The following is a 14,342-nucleotide window of genomic DNA, read 5'->3' as shown; positions in this document are numbered from 1 at the left end:
AGGAGCTGGGATCCTGAACCAGAGGGTGCCGAACTGAGTCTCCCCAAACAGGAGGTTAAAGATGGAAAGGAGTTGTGAAAGAATCTCATAAGGCTGTCACTTGAACTCAGGAAAAAACACCACCAACTGCATGGTATGGACGTTGAGTGTTCGCTGATATCACGGAGACGGTGAACAGGGCCCCCGAGTCCGCTGGTGACTTCCATAGAAGGACTCTACACACACGCAGCCCGTGGGTCTCTCGGCTTACACAGAAACCTCGGGCTGCAGCCACAGCCCAGCGGAGATGGTCACATCTCAGGCACAGGCTGTGCCCTGGGCACCTGGAACGACAGTACCTGTGAGATTCTCCTCCCTGGCAGAGCCTGAACAGTGCAGAGTGCCCATTTCCAAGTGGCACCAGAGGAACTGGTTCTGACGATCGAGGATGCCAATTTTACAGATTCGCAGATCTGAGGGCTGGAGGAGAGCTGAGCGACCACTAGGTACTTTTTACAGATGAAGACGGGAAAGCCCAGAGAGGGAAGGGGAGCTGGCCATCGGCACACAGCTGGACGGAGGCAGAGCTCAGATGAGAATCCACCAGTCTCTCCATGAACCGATGACGGTTTCCTAGAACAGTGTCTAAAGTCACTTTAGATTTTATTCTTAGAGGAACAAGCCAAACACTCAGTGAACCGTACACAAGGTCTGCCATCCCAACCTGTCAATAATCTCCAGACCTGCTCCCTTACTTCTGAAAGAAGGGAAGAGGCACAGCGCAAAACTCTGCACTATGAGCGAGCCCCGGTCTGTGGTGCTTGGAAGTCAACGGGCTGATCACGGTCGCTGGACCTGTCTATCCTTGGTGATGCCTTGTCCTCATGCGATCGAGCCGGCGCAGGCAAAGAGAGTACAGCTGTTTCCACCACAGCTGGTGGCACCCAGCTGCCCCTCTGGGCTGAACCTGCAGAGAATTCAGTCTCCACAGAAGTGTCTAGAAAGTGTAAGGGAACTTTAGCCTCCACCCCAGGTTCATTGAAAGTTCAATAGTGACCCCCCCACCCACGGGCTCTGCCTACCTGAAATGGGGCTGGTGGGTAGCAGAGTGACTGGGTGGAAATGGGTGTTTGTGACTCAGTGTTTCTGCTCCGGTCAGTCCTCGGAAATGGTTGACCAACTTCCTTTTTTCCTTCCTTTCCTTTTTCTTACCTCCTCCTTCCTTGGTAAACACTATTAGCATTTAGTATTTAAAGATACAGCTACAGCTCTGGCAGGTTTGGCTCAGCAGTTAGAGCGTCAGCCCATGGACCAAAGAGTCTCAGGTTCAATTACAGTCTAGGGCACGTACCTCGGTTGCAGTTCAATCCCCAGCCCTGGTCAGGGTGGTGCAGGAGGCAACCAATTGATGTTTTCTCTCTCTCTCTCTCTCTCTCCCCCTCTCTCTCTCTTTCCCTCCCTCACACTCTATCTGAAGATAAATAGAAAAATATCCTAGGGTGAGGATTTTAAAAAAAAGGATATAGCTACGGAGTTTAATTTTGTCTAATGCATCATCACCAACGTAACTGCTCCAGGAAATATTGTTGATTTAAGGAAGTCCCTGAAAAAGCACAGGATAATTTCCTCATATGCAGCGGGGTCTGTGGTACTAAACACAACACTGTTATCATCACCCAGGCTAAGATCCGAGGGAAATGGACTGTGTCAGAGGACAGATGAGAATGTCACGGGAATTTTAAAGTAAACCTGTGACCACCGTCAGCGACACTCCGGGCGGATTCCAGACTTGGAGTCTGCTCTCCTGAGTCTTCTCCCACAGGCTCTGGGAGATGGGCCTCCACCCGAGCTGTGGATCCCACCCTCCTGCCTTCTCAGGGACCCTGCCCTGTAAGTAAACTGTTCCTTCTCTCATCAGCTGGATGCTTGCTTGCAATTTTACTCAAGCCTCCAGTATAAAAAAAAAAAAAAAAAAAATAGCCGTTCATCCCATACTCCATGAAGGGCCTATGGCTGTCCTTCCCCTCAGGGCCAAACTTTACAGAGCTGGTTGCTTCCTGCCTCCTACTGAGTCCTCAGCCCACTCCAATCTGGTATCCCCAACATTGTTCCACCCGAACAGACCTCGTGAAGATTGCCAGTGACCTCCATGGCACCCAATCCACCGTCCATTTTGGCATCGGCGTTCATTTGTGTTGTTCACCCCTCCTAGGAACGTGCCCTTCCCTGTCCCTGCCCACAGCAGCCCCTCCCTCTCCTCTCCTCCCTCTCTGCCACTTTTCAGTACCTGTGACATCCTCCTCGGCCCAACCTGCACACATCCAGGAGGCCTCTCCCTCACGTCAGACATTCTCCTTAGATGCCTGTAACATACACGGATAGCTCACAGGTTAGACCGAGCACCTCGGCAAGCCCCAATCCTTGCCACTGCGCTTGCTCCGGCTCCCGCTCCCTCTCCATCTCCCTCCCCACCCCTGCACAACCCTACACACCAGGAACCTGGGCGAGACCCATGACCCCTCCCTCTCCTTCACTCCCAACCCCACACCCAGTGTAAGCACAGGCAACTACACCTTCTTCAAGAAGTCTCCCATCTCTCCGCTCCTCTCCATCTCCCCGTCATACCTGATTCATACCCTACCTGGATTTCCTCCACAGCCCCGAATTCTCTCCCACTCCACTCCTGCCCCTCTACCCAGCCCCCCATACTTAAAGCACAGTTATTTTTTTTTTTTTTATCCTCACCCGAGGATATTTTTCCATTTTTTGTACAGAAAGAGTGGGAGGGAGAGAGAGGAAGAGAGAGAGAGTGAAACATCGATGTGAAAGGGACACATCGAGTGGCTGCCACCCGCACGACCAACCAGGGCCGGGGACAAACTGCAACCGAAGTACGTGCCCTTAGCGGGAACCGAACCCGGGTCTCTCCGGACCGCAGGCCGACGCTCTAACCGCTGAGCCAAACTGGCCAGGGCTAAAGCACAGTTATTTGAAAGCACAGTTAGGATAGTGTTCCATCCGCCCCCATCTGATGGCTTCCTACCGCACATCTAATAGGCCTGCTGTCTGACCTTCTCCAGTTCCTCCAAAGTGCCACAAGGAAAGCTCCCCAGCTCCCCGAAGCCACCCAGTTAACTCCGCCTCATTCTGCAGACCTCAGCTCCCTCGGGAAGCCTGGCCGGGTCTGTCCCTCCGCAGGCAGACAGGACAGCTCCAGGACCCTCTCCCAACACTCCACTCCACCTTAATCAGATTCGTCCCAGCTCTAATGGCACACTTCTTCATGTGACTTCTTGGTTAATGTCTTGGCCCTTGCCCACTCCGGTGGCGGCCTGGAGACACACGTCCCACACCTCCTACTACAGAGAGCAAGGACGCAGCACAGCCTCAGGGGCTGCCCTTGGGACTCCGCCCCAGTGTGCCCCAGTGTGCATGCTGGTGGCCTGGGCTCCTGGGCTACCCAGTCCGTGACGGAATACTGTGAAAACACTCAGACAGACCCTTTCCCGGGACCCCTTGTCCTCTGGCTTTGAGTCAAGGACTCGCACCCAACAGCTTTGCCAAGCCTCCCTGGACAGCACAGAAGCTTCTACACTAACTTCTCTCCCGCCTGCCCCCCTGGGGGGGTCAGACTCTCATGGTCTGCAGGCTATCCCAGGTTTCTGACTTCCTCTCCGTTTTCCTATTAGACCCTTGCCCATCTGACCCTTTGCATCTGCTTCTCCGAGGACCTAGACTAATTCGTCCCCAAACTCTAAGCCCCATGAGTGCAAGGACTTCATCTGTTTGGGTCTCAGTGAATTTCCCACAGCGAATGCAACACCGAGTGCACATCTGTGGAATCGAGTGAATCAATTAATGTACCATCTTTCAAGACACCTGGAACACGGGCGTCCAGATCTCTTCTTGGCTCCATGCCGTTTACTTAGTGTATCCGCATAAGACACTGAGCAGACGCGAGGCTGTCGCTGAGTCAGGGCGCGCTCCCCAGCAAGTGGCAGCCCGAGACACGGCATTCGTCACCCGGCAACGGGAGGGACGCGTTAACTCCCAGGACTAGCAGGTCGGTGCACAGGAAATGCACTGGGCAGCCTGGGTGGTGTCCTTCCACACGGCCAGCACCGCCCTGCCTTTCTGGAGAGGAAGGAACACCATGGTACTGAACAGACAGAAAAACTGTCCCCATCGCGAGCGGAGTGTCCACGAGAAAGCACCAGTGAGGGAACTCTGGGTTCAGGCACAAAACTTTCAGAGAAAGAAAAGGATCATTGTGGGTAGAAGAGTCCTGAGGTTCCATGCTTTAGACATTAAAAGACATTTTAGAAAATGCAGTGTAGAAAGATCTTCAGCACCCACACATCCTTCCCACTAAGTATCTGAATGTGAGAAAATTTTGGCTGCCTTCTGACTTTTAAAAAATGCTTTCAAAGAGAGATACCTAAAAAAGAAAAAAAAAGTCCATCATTCTGAAAGAACATTGCATGCTATTTGAGGTAATTTTAAAACTATGAACTAAGAAATTCTTCTTCCTGCAGCAAATTGTCTGAGGCAGTGACATTACACCTTCGATTATTGGTAAAACAGTCAGAGAAACTGTATCCACCTGTAAGATACTAAATGACCAGGTGAGAACAGGTGTGGTTCCTCAATTCTCTCTATTGCATCTCAATGAGCAAACCTCTGTCCAGATGTTTGGAGTCATAAAAATAAAGTCTTGATCTGGGAGGAAGAGAGAACGAGGAAAATCACCAGGCTCCCCTTCACCTCCCAGGAGGCTCCACACAACCATCATTCTACAAATATTTAATGAGTCTCTACGCCAGGCACTCTTCTGGGCTTTTTTTTTTTTTAAGTTATTTTTCTTTATTGATTTTAGAGAAGAAGGGAGAGGGAGAGAGATAGAAACACTGATGAGAGAGAACAGCAATTGGCCGCCTCCTGCATGCCCCCCATTGGGGATCAGGCCCACAACCTGGGCATGTGCCCTGACCGGGAATCAAACCAGCAACCTCTTGGTGCGTGGGCCAACGCTCAACCACTGAGCCACACCGGCCGGGCTCTGCAGGGCATTTTAAATACCTCTACAGAGAGAAATGATCTCTCTCCTCACTCACTTTCCCCCTCACAGCCCAGACACTATTCGCGAAGCCTTGCTTCACCCTGTAACTCGGCAGTGTGAGCTCACCTCCATTCACTTTGCTGATGATCCCAAACGGTGACCCCACTGGCTCTGTTAAACACACATCTGAACGCTGTTACATGTGTAACCTCTGGGACGAAAACACTGACTTCCATACCCTTTGTGATCATGGGTGTGCTCCTTCAAATTTATTCCCAGAACTCCATGCCCCAAATCCAACCTATCACTTTGCTCTGATTTTATTTTCTTTTTTATCCTCACCAGAGGATATTTTTCCATTTTTTGTTCAGATAGAGTGGGAGGGAGAGAGAGAAAAAGAGAGAGAGAAACATCGATGTGAAAGGGACACATAGAGTGGCTGCCACCTGTACGACCCAACCAGGGCTGGGGACAAACTGCAACCGAGGTACATGCCCTTAGCAGGAACCGAACCTGGGTCTCTCTGGACTGCAGGCTGACGCTCTAACCGCTGAGCCAAACCAGCCAGGGCCTTTGCTCTGATTTTAACTTGTGTGTGTCTAGTTGGGCACTTTCTCCTCCCCAGGTGGACAGGGGAGCTCTTCACTGTCCAGCTGGCCAAAGTTACTTTCGTTGCCTCGTTATTTCCACCTGGATTTGGAAGGTACCACCCACTCGGTGCTAAGACGGTTCCCACTGCGAAGCATATTCCATCCCACAGCTGTTGATAAAATACTCCACATACTTCGGATCCCAGGCTCATCTCCCTACCCCTGCCCCAGTTTCACACGAACCCACTGATAAGCATGGATCACACACCCATCCAATAACAGTGTGGTCTAACCCAGCGGAGGCCCTCAGAGGCACCTGGAAAGTTCTTTTATGCGTTTTGTTTGAAATAATTATAGACACACAGCAAACAATAAAAATAGTACAGAGAGTACTCAACCTTTTCACTTCTCTCTTCCTACCTTTACTTATTTTCCTTAACCATAACCTTTTACAGGTCTTATTTTCCATGTAAGCAAGTGCCCATCAGCCGCCCTGCCCCCAAAGCGACATGTTTAGCTACAGAACTAAACCAAGCCGCCTGACACCTCACGATGAACTAGACTCTAAACCTTGGTCAGATGCACCCTTTCTCACGAACACTCATTTATTTCGTGTGCCTTTGCATGGAATTTCATGACATTTCATCGCGTGTCTAGATTCCTCGAGGTACAGAACTATCCCAGCAACACAAAGGGACGCCTGCTACCCTGTGGGGTGACAGCAGCCCTCCCGCCCTAACCCCGACAACCTCCTGGCCCTTCTCCATCTCTACAAGGTGCTCACTGTGGGAATGTTACCTAAATGGTGTCACACAGTACAGAACCTCTTGAGAATGGCTTTTTTCACTCACGAATAGCTTTTAATAAATAGAATCCCCTAAGTTCTATCACCTCTGCTACCACCCCGGCGCAAGTCCAAGGATTCTGAATCAGTAGGTCTAAGGGGGGACCCAAAAGATTTAAAATCTTGCCCAGGAGTCCTCATCAACCATAGTACACGGTGGCCTGGACCACTTCCTCCTAGCTAATGGGTGTCTGTGGTGTTAGAGGCAGAATTAAATCCTTGCTCAAGGCAGGTAACCCTGCACCCACCACTTCCTTCACCTGGCACCCTACAGGGCTCCCTAGGGAACGGGATCGGCTGGCGAGACTACTTCCTCATAAAGCTCAGCTGGCTTTCACTTCCTAGCCTGTTCTTTCTAAGGTGCCTAATGATTGAGTTTGTATGAGGTTTGGTTTTGTTTTGTTTTCAAAATTATTTCTGGCTCAAAAGTCTGCCAACTTTTATCCATTAGTTCTGACTTTTCCATACAGAACATACTGCAGCAAACCCAGCCAGTGTACCAGAGACGCATCCCCTATGCCCACATGGCCCCAGAGGACATCACAAATGCCATCTACCTTTTCCCCCTGCAGCAGAGGGTGATGACAAAATAAGAGCACTGTTTTCCGTGACTGCAGCTCGGCTGACCTCTGGGACCCAGAGGATCCCAGAACAAAAGGAAAACAGATGCCACTAGGTACAGGCAGGCTTCTGGTCTCAAACGAAAGCCACCAGTGCAGCTTGGGAAGCAGTGACACGTGGGCACTGGGAGGCCTCTAGGACAGCTGCCCAGGCCCTGGTCGGTTTGGCTCAGCGGTTAGGACTTTGGCCCACAGACCAGAGAGTCCCGGGTTCGGTTCCCACTCAGGGCACGTACCTCAGTTGCAGTTTGTCCCCGGCTCCGGGTGGAGTTGTGTGTCTCTCTCACATCGATGTTTCTCTCTCTCTTTCCTCCCTCTCTCCCTCCCCGCTCTATCTGAAGATAAATGCAAAATGTCCTCAGGTGAGGATAAAAAAAAAAAAAAAAGGAACAGCTGTCCCCCCAGGAAGGGAGACCAACCTCTCCCCTGGGCTGCCAGGAGCCCTTCGAGGACATAGGAAACAGAGAAGTACTTTCCTGGGGTGACGGTGAAGGTGAAGGAAATAAGAAAAGAAAGCCTGAGGGCGATTCATTCATTTATTCATCCATCCATCCATCCATCCATTGAATTAGGCAACCTCCCCCCAGAACACTAGCTCCAAGCAGGAAGAGGTGTAGTTTGTTCCCCACGTCGATGTGGTGCTCAACAGTTCTCTCTGGAGGAACACATTTACCCAGCCCCCACAGGAGTGGTCAGCCCCCACGCCAGACACCTTGGCTGAAGAGAAGGTCACCCCAGAGCACTCTGTGAGCGGCTCTCGGTCCGCCTTCTAGATCTTACCATCTGGGAGCCTATGGGCTGGCTGCCCGCCCTCTCTGAGCCTCGAGAACATTATGGGGCCATTTATTGTAAGGATGAGTGATGCGGATGAAAATTCCTGGCCCACAACGGGCGTCTGTTACATTTACGAAAACACCATTCTGTATCCAAGGGGCTTCTGATCCGCGTTTGAGACTGGTACTGCTGGCGTGAAAGCAGGTGCACATTAGCGCCTGACACCGGGGTCCGACAAGCAGGACTCGAGCTCCCTTCTCCCTGCAGACGGCACAGTCTCTTCTGCACGCCAGGCGATCAGCTCGGCGGGGACCCCGCATGCTGACCAGGTGCAGACAGGAGGCCAGGGCCGTATGCTTGGTGGCACAGTGTGCGCTGAGCAAAGGCATTACGGTTAAGGGACACTATCCACACTGGAGACCTCATGAATTACAGCTTTATTTTAACAATTTTCCAGCAGAGAGAAATGTCTTATTTTTATTAAAAATATGTATATAATTTTCAGACAGCTGGAAATACACCATCTTGAAGGAGTGCCTCCCTCAAAGGTACACAAAGGTGCCATGTAAGCTAGTGATGGCGTAGGCGGGACTCTGCCAGGGGACCCCTGGCTTAAACACACAGTCCTAACTCAGCAGCCAAATTCCCCCCAACTCCTGCAGCAACACCCTTCTAAAGTCACACCCTGCGAACCCATCATGGGTCAGGAGTGGCCAAGCAGACACGTGTCCCTTCAGCTTTAGGATCCTTTCGACCGTCTTTCTCCGCACCCTGCACCTCTCCGCACCCTTCCCTCCTGGATCCCGGTCCTGCCCAGCCCTCACTGTCCCCAACGGCAGCATCCTGTGGCAGCTCAGGCCTGGTGGGAAGGTGACGAGTGAATGCACACTCGGAGCCGGTTTGGTTCAAACTGAGTGTACGACCCCTCCCACTGGGAACTAATATTTAAAAGAGTGTCCCTCAGAAGGACAAGGCTTAACTCAGCAAACAAATCCAAGGGTGGTCCTATCCCAGTCAGAAGGAGCCACAGAGAGGAAAAGCTTTCGGCGGTCACAGTAGGGGTGGGGCTGAGGAATGATGACCGGAATTCTCCATCGACACCTATCTCAGACTCGGTCTGCACGTAGCACAGTGCAAACCCCACCCCCCACACACACCAAATCATCAGGACAAAACGTCTTTGCTTGTACAGCGCTTCACGTTTACGGTCAAGCACTGAACCACACTTGTACAATGGAAACATTACCACTTTACTTGTATATTTAAGTACATCACTGCTCATAATTCAGCTCCTTATGCAAATATGCATTGTGGTTGCTATTAACACCACCGTATTCTTTCCACACCATCATCGCTAATGCAGACTCTTGGACAGGTTCACTGACCACATTTCCACACTCCAAAAGAGGAAAGAATATTTTAAAAAGCAGCATTTTTAAATCTACTTGGGGAAGACTGTGCACTGGAGCTGGGTGGTATAAAAATGTTCCCAGATGGGTTTCTCTCGTTTCACGTTTCTGGATAAAGGACCCTAATACCTCCCTGAGCTACTTAGAATATAGTTTTTAATGAGCCAGGAAAATAAATAAATAAAGCAGAGGCGAATCGGCTCCATCACTGGTGGCACCCCGGGGCCAAGCTCCCCCACAGCTGAAGGCCCGTGCACGAGCACGGTGGGCCGGACGGGCACAGGACTCACCCACGCCTGGTTCACCTGGGCAGCTTCCTGTCTGAGCGGCAGTGGTGCCGAAGGAATTCATCACCAACTCTACCTCCCCGTGAGAAAACCTATCAATGGCCAAAGGGTCTATGAGAAAGAGGGGAAATGAGAACAAGCAAACTAAGAAGTGACCCGTCTGTCTTCACAGTGTTTCTGCGCATGTAAAATATGCAAATATGAAACGCTTATTTAAAAACAAGTTATCTCACCAAGGAAAAGGCTCTAACTTCTATTTAGCGAGTATGAGCCCAGCAGACTAAACGCTGCAGGTACGTCCTCCCCCCGGAGAGCCGCCAGGACACTGCCGGAAGCTGACACTGCCCCATTTTCAGAGAAGAGCGAGGCTGGGACAGAGGGAGCTGGGGGGACGCCCCATGAAACACCTCACAAGTACACATGAAGGCTTCCGCCAGCACTGGGAATCCAGACAAACCAAACTCCATCATCAGTGTAGGGAACAGACTGCCTTTCAGCAAAACACCCATTTGCCTCGTGCAGAAAATGCTATTTCTGTGGACAACAGGCTCTCATGATAGACGACTTCATCTGTTTTCTCCTCTGTGAAATGGGGTGATGAGAGTGCCCACTGTCGAGGTTGTACGAGGATTCGGTAAGATAATGCAGGAAAGCCCTTCAAGGCGCCTGGCCCTTCCAGGCAGGCCACACGGGGAACTGTCCTCATGCTCGTGGGCCCACCTGTGAGTCAGTGCCAGCACCTGTCTGGCCCAGCAGGTGCCCAGGACAGGAGGGCGGCACTCCGGAGCGGGCCGGCCTTGGCCTTGGCCGCCTTCCACCCTCCCTGACAGTGGTGGTTGACAGTGTGTATGTTACAGTGTCACATTAGCTAATGAGATCATACTTGCTAAACTAAGCTAAGCTAATGAGCTCTGCTTAGCTAATCAGCTCTAAAGAAATGAGCTTTCTGTGCTGGTGAACAGGCAGTCCCAAAGTCAGTCCGTACGCTGGCTGTTGGAAAGGGGGACTACGTTTTGTCGCAGAAATAACAACGCAGGTGGGGACAGAGCCCTCAGGCCAGCCCCACACCCCTGTCATCTTGAAGTGTAAACAGTGTAGAGTCCCAGGTCCAGCTGCTGCGGGTCTGGGGTGCAGGGAAGAAGAAAACTGACTGTCACCTCCTTTCCTAGGTGCCCAGGCTGGGTGAGGATCGAGAATGGAAGCAAAAATAAACGAAATAAACATTGGTCACTGTTCCATTCTAACCTAACTACAGGATCACAAATTTCCCAAATGGTCTGCTTTAGTGCATCACCCACAAGCTTATTTACTTTCACTATGACTTGTGACACATCAAAGTGGTATTTGCTAAAAGGGACAAAACAACGAAGTTTTGTGAAAACCCCTCTCCCATCCCAGCCGGTACATTAGGAATTCTACTGGCATCTCCTCGTCTGTGCGAAGACCTCTAATGAAAGCAGGTGCTCGAGATAAGCCAAATCTACGAGCTCAGGGGAAGCCTGGCATAACTTTTAATGCACAAAGCAATAAGACCAGGTCAGAACGGAACAGTATATATACATCACCAGCCCGAGAATATTACCTTCAAATGAGGGATGAAATAACAACCCGCTCATCACTTTTCCCTAGAAAGAAATACAAGCTTAAAACAAGAAATTATCAAACGACTTTCACAGTGAAGACATTTGTTAACAGTTATGAGGATGAACATCACACACCCCTAGGTCTCCCGCGTCCCCTTCCTGAAGCATCGGTTCTGTGGGGAAGCCCCAGGAGGGCCATCAGATGTGTATCTCACCCCACCTTTGCTGTCAGGCAGCTGAGTAGCCTTGGAAAGTCATCCAGCCTCCTGGGCCTACAGTCTCCTCATCCGCAAACAGGGAATCTTTCCCAGTTCAACCACTAGATGATCAGAAGGGTCCCCATATACAGCTAGTGAAATCCAAAAATACAGTTTACACAGAGATTGACTAGAGTCAACACTAATCATGAAAAAAGCATTATTTGAAAAGCACCTATTTTTTTTTCTTTTTTATCCTCACCCGAGGACATTTTTCCATTTTTTGTTCAGATGGGGGGGGGAGAGAAACATCGATGTGAAAGGGACACATCGAGTGGTTGCCACCCGCACAACCCAACCAGGGCCAGGGACAAACTGCCACCGAGGTACGTGCCCTTAGCGGGAACCGAACCCGGGTCTCTCCGGACCGCAGGCCGATGCTCTAACCGCTGAGCCAAACCGGCCAGAGCGAAAAGCACCTATTTTTTACATACCTTTTTGCTTCTAAAAAACAAAAAAAAAGGTGTGTAGACATCCATTATTTGCAATACCCGTGTTTCTATCTGCCTTTGACTTCTATGTGTAAACACTGGGTTACAGTCACAGTCACTGCCAGGTGACTGTGCTGGCTCTCACTCTGACCCGCAGGTGATGAAGGGGTGTATGCAAACACTGCGGCCCGGGAACCTGGAAGTGGGCTTGCATGCTTGGAAGCCGGGTTCTGGTCGGCCCCCTCCCCAGGGCATCAACGTTTCACTGCAGCTCCAGAAGCACCAGCTGAGTGCCTACAATGGACCACACACTGGCAGGACAAGCGGAGGCTCCGTGAGCTCCAGCCAGCCGGTGAGGAAGGCGGGCACAGTGAGCCAGGGCCCGGGGGGGCCAGCGCCAGAGTCGCAGGAGGAGAGTGCTGAGGGAACGGGGCTGGGTCCCCGTCTGGGGTCAGGAAGGTTCAAGGAGCAGCGTGCTTGAGTGAGACCAGAAAAGCTGGGTTGTGTGCGCCTCTCAGAGGTGCAGAGTTGGAGTGGGAGGAGGGCAGGCAGAGGACCCAGCAGGAGTGCAGACAGGAGGCCTGGAGGCCTGGCATCCGTGGGCCTGGCAGCAGTGTCCAATGCTAGGCTGCGGCACACCACCTGCCAGCTCGCAGGCTGTGGGTCATGAGATCCATTTAGTGGGCCAGAAGCGTTTTTTAAGTGAACTAGTCTAGAATAAAACCAGGGCATTGAATAAAATAGAGCTCACCGCATGTGCTGCTTCGGGAACTTTTCATTTCCATTGTGAGTGAGAGTGTGTGTGTGTGTGTGTGTGTACATGTGTGTGTCCTGGATCTCCATGAGGACTGCTTGGTGTGGCTCACTCTGTAAAAGTCTGAAAATGACACTGGTCAGGGTGTCGGCTGCATAGGGAGCTATCCGGGCACCTACCCATTACCACCTCCAGGAGACGGAGCACAGTGGTGGCGGCAGGTCTAAGACGATGACAGCACTTCCCGCAGAGGGGAGGGCACACACTGGGTGTGAGGGCTGCGGCTGGCACTCTGCTCCATCCCGACGACTATCCAGAGCAAGGCCTCCATGAAACCCCTCACGGCTGACCACTCGATCAGCAGGGCAAGGGAGTGAAACATGAGAAAAATTCCGTTTCGCTGAGCTTATTCAGAACTGTACAATTGGAAAAGCGTAAGTTTTGTGTTTTACAGTTTAGTTTAGTATACAGATTCCATTTGGTGGTAGGGAAGGGGGTTGGCCACATGAACTTCTTGGTGTTTATGGCTTTCGAAAGGCGTTACTCCAGGACAGATGGAGACAACACACTGATTCCAGCAAAACTCTCCTTGCACCAAATGTCATCATCCCATCCCTCTCCCCCTGGGTCTGTGCCAACAGGAGGCATGGTAAGTGGCACCAGGATGAGGGCCATCCAGACAGCCTGGTCCCTGGAAAGGGGTTCACGGAGAACGGGAAGAGCAGGCGGGCAGCCTCAGAAAGGTTGTGACACACAAGGGAACATGCACACGGAGAGCTACTGCCCGGCCAGCTCTGGTCCACAGAGAGGCCCAGCTCCAGGGGGAAAGTGCGTGGACAGCGGGAGGTTCTGGTCCTACATCTTCCACACGAGCCCACGGACCTTACGGGGAGTCTATTTTCTGCATATGAGTCACAACAGCAACAACTGCTTTTTACTTTCAAAACAAGAATCTCAAGAGGGAAAAGGCAAGAATTACAAGAGAATGAAGCCTGCCCTGGCCAGTGTGGCTCGGTTGGGCCCCATGCACCGAAAGGTCACCGGCTGAAGAAATCGAAGCATATCCAAAGAAAGGGCACAGACCTACAACTGCACATCACAGAGCAGGTCAACATCTTTGTTTTTTATCCTATGGCATGGTGCTCACAGAGACTCGGAAAACACTAACCTTGGCCCTGACAACAGACCTCGCACCTCCACTTACAGAGCATGTATGTAATCTCCAATACGTGGCACCTTGTGCTTGGCATGCCATGATTACTCAGCAAATATTTCTCGAGTAAAGAGACCAAGAAATATTAGCAAAAGTAAAAGAAAAGTAGCCTTGGCCCAGTTTGGCTCAGCAGTTAGAGTGTCGGCCCACGAACCAGAGAGACCCGGGTTTGGTTCGCGCTAAGGGCGTGTACCTCGGTTGCAGTTTGTCCCCAGCCCTGGTTGGTCGTGTGGGTGGCAGCCACTCGATGTGTCTCTCTTACATCGATGTTTCTCTCTCTCTCTCTTCCTCCCTCTTCTTCTTCCTGCTCTATCTGAAGATAAATGAAAAAAACAAAAAAAAGTCCTCGGGGAAAGATAAAAAAAAAAAAAGAGTAAAAGAAGAGTGAAGAATTCATAAAGAAAGATATGGGGGAAAATAAGCCTGAAGGAATAGAAATGAGTGCCCTGGCCGAAAGGATGACTCTGTCTGTCTGTCTAACTGCTGTCATCAGGAATGCAGGGCTGATGGACCGGTGTGAAAACCGTCATCTCGGGTTCCCT

Source organism: Molossus molossus, unplaced genomic scaffold (genome assembly GCF_014108415.1).
Source record: "Molossus molossus isolate mMolMol1 unplaced genomic scaffold, mMolMol1.p scaffold_m16_p_8, whole genome shotgun sequence".
Classification (NCBI taxonomy): Eukaryota; Metazoa; Chordata; class Mammalia; order Chiroptera; family Molossidae; genus Molossus; species Molossus molossus.
Note: the sequence above shows the minus strand (reverse complement) of the source record.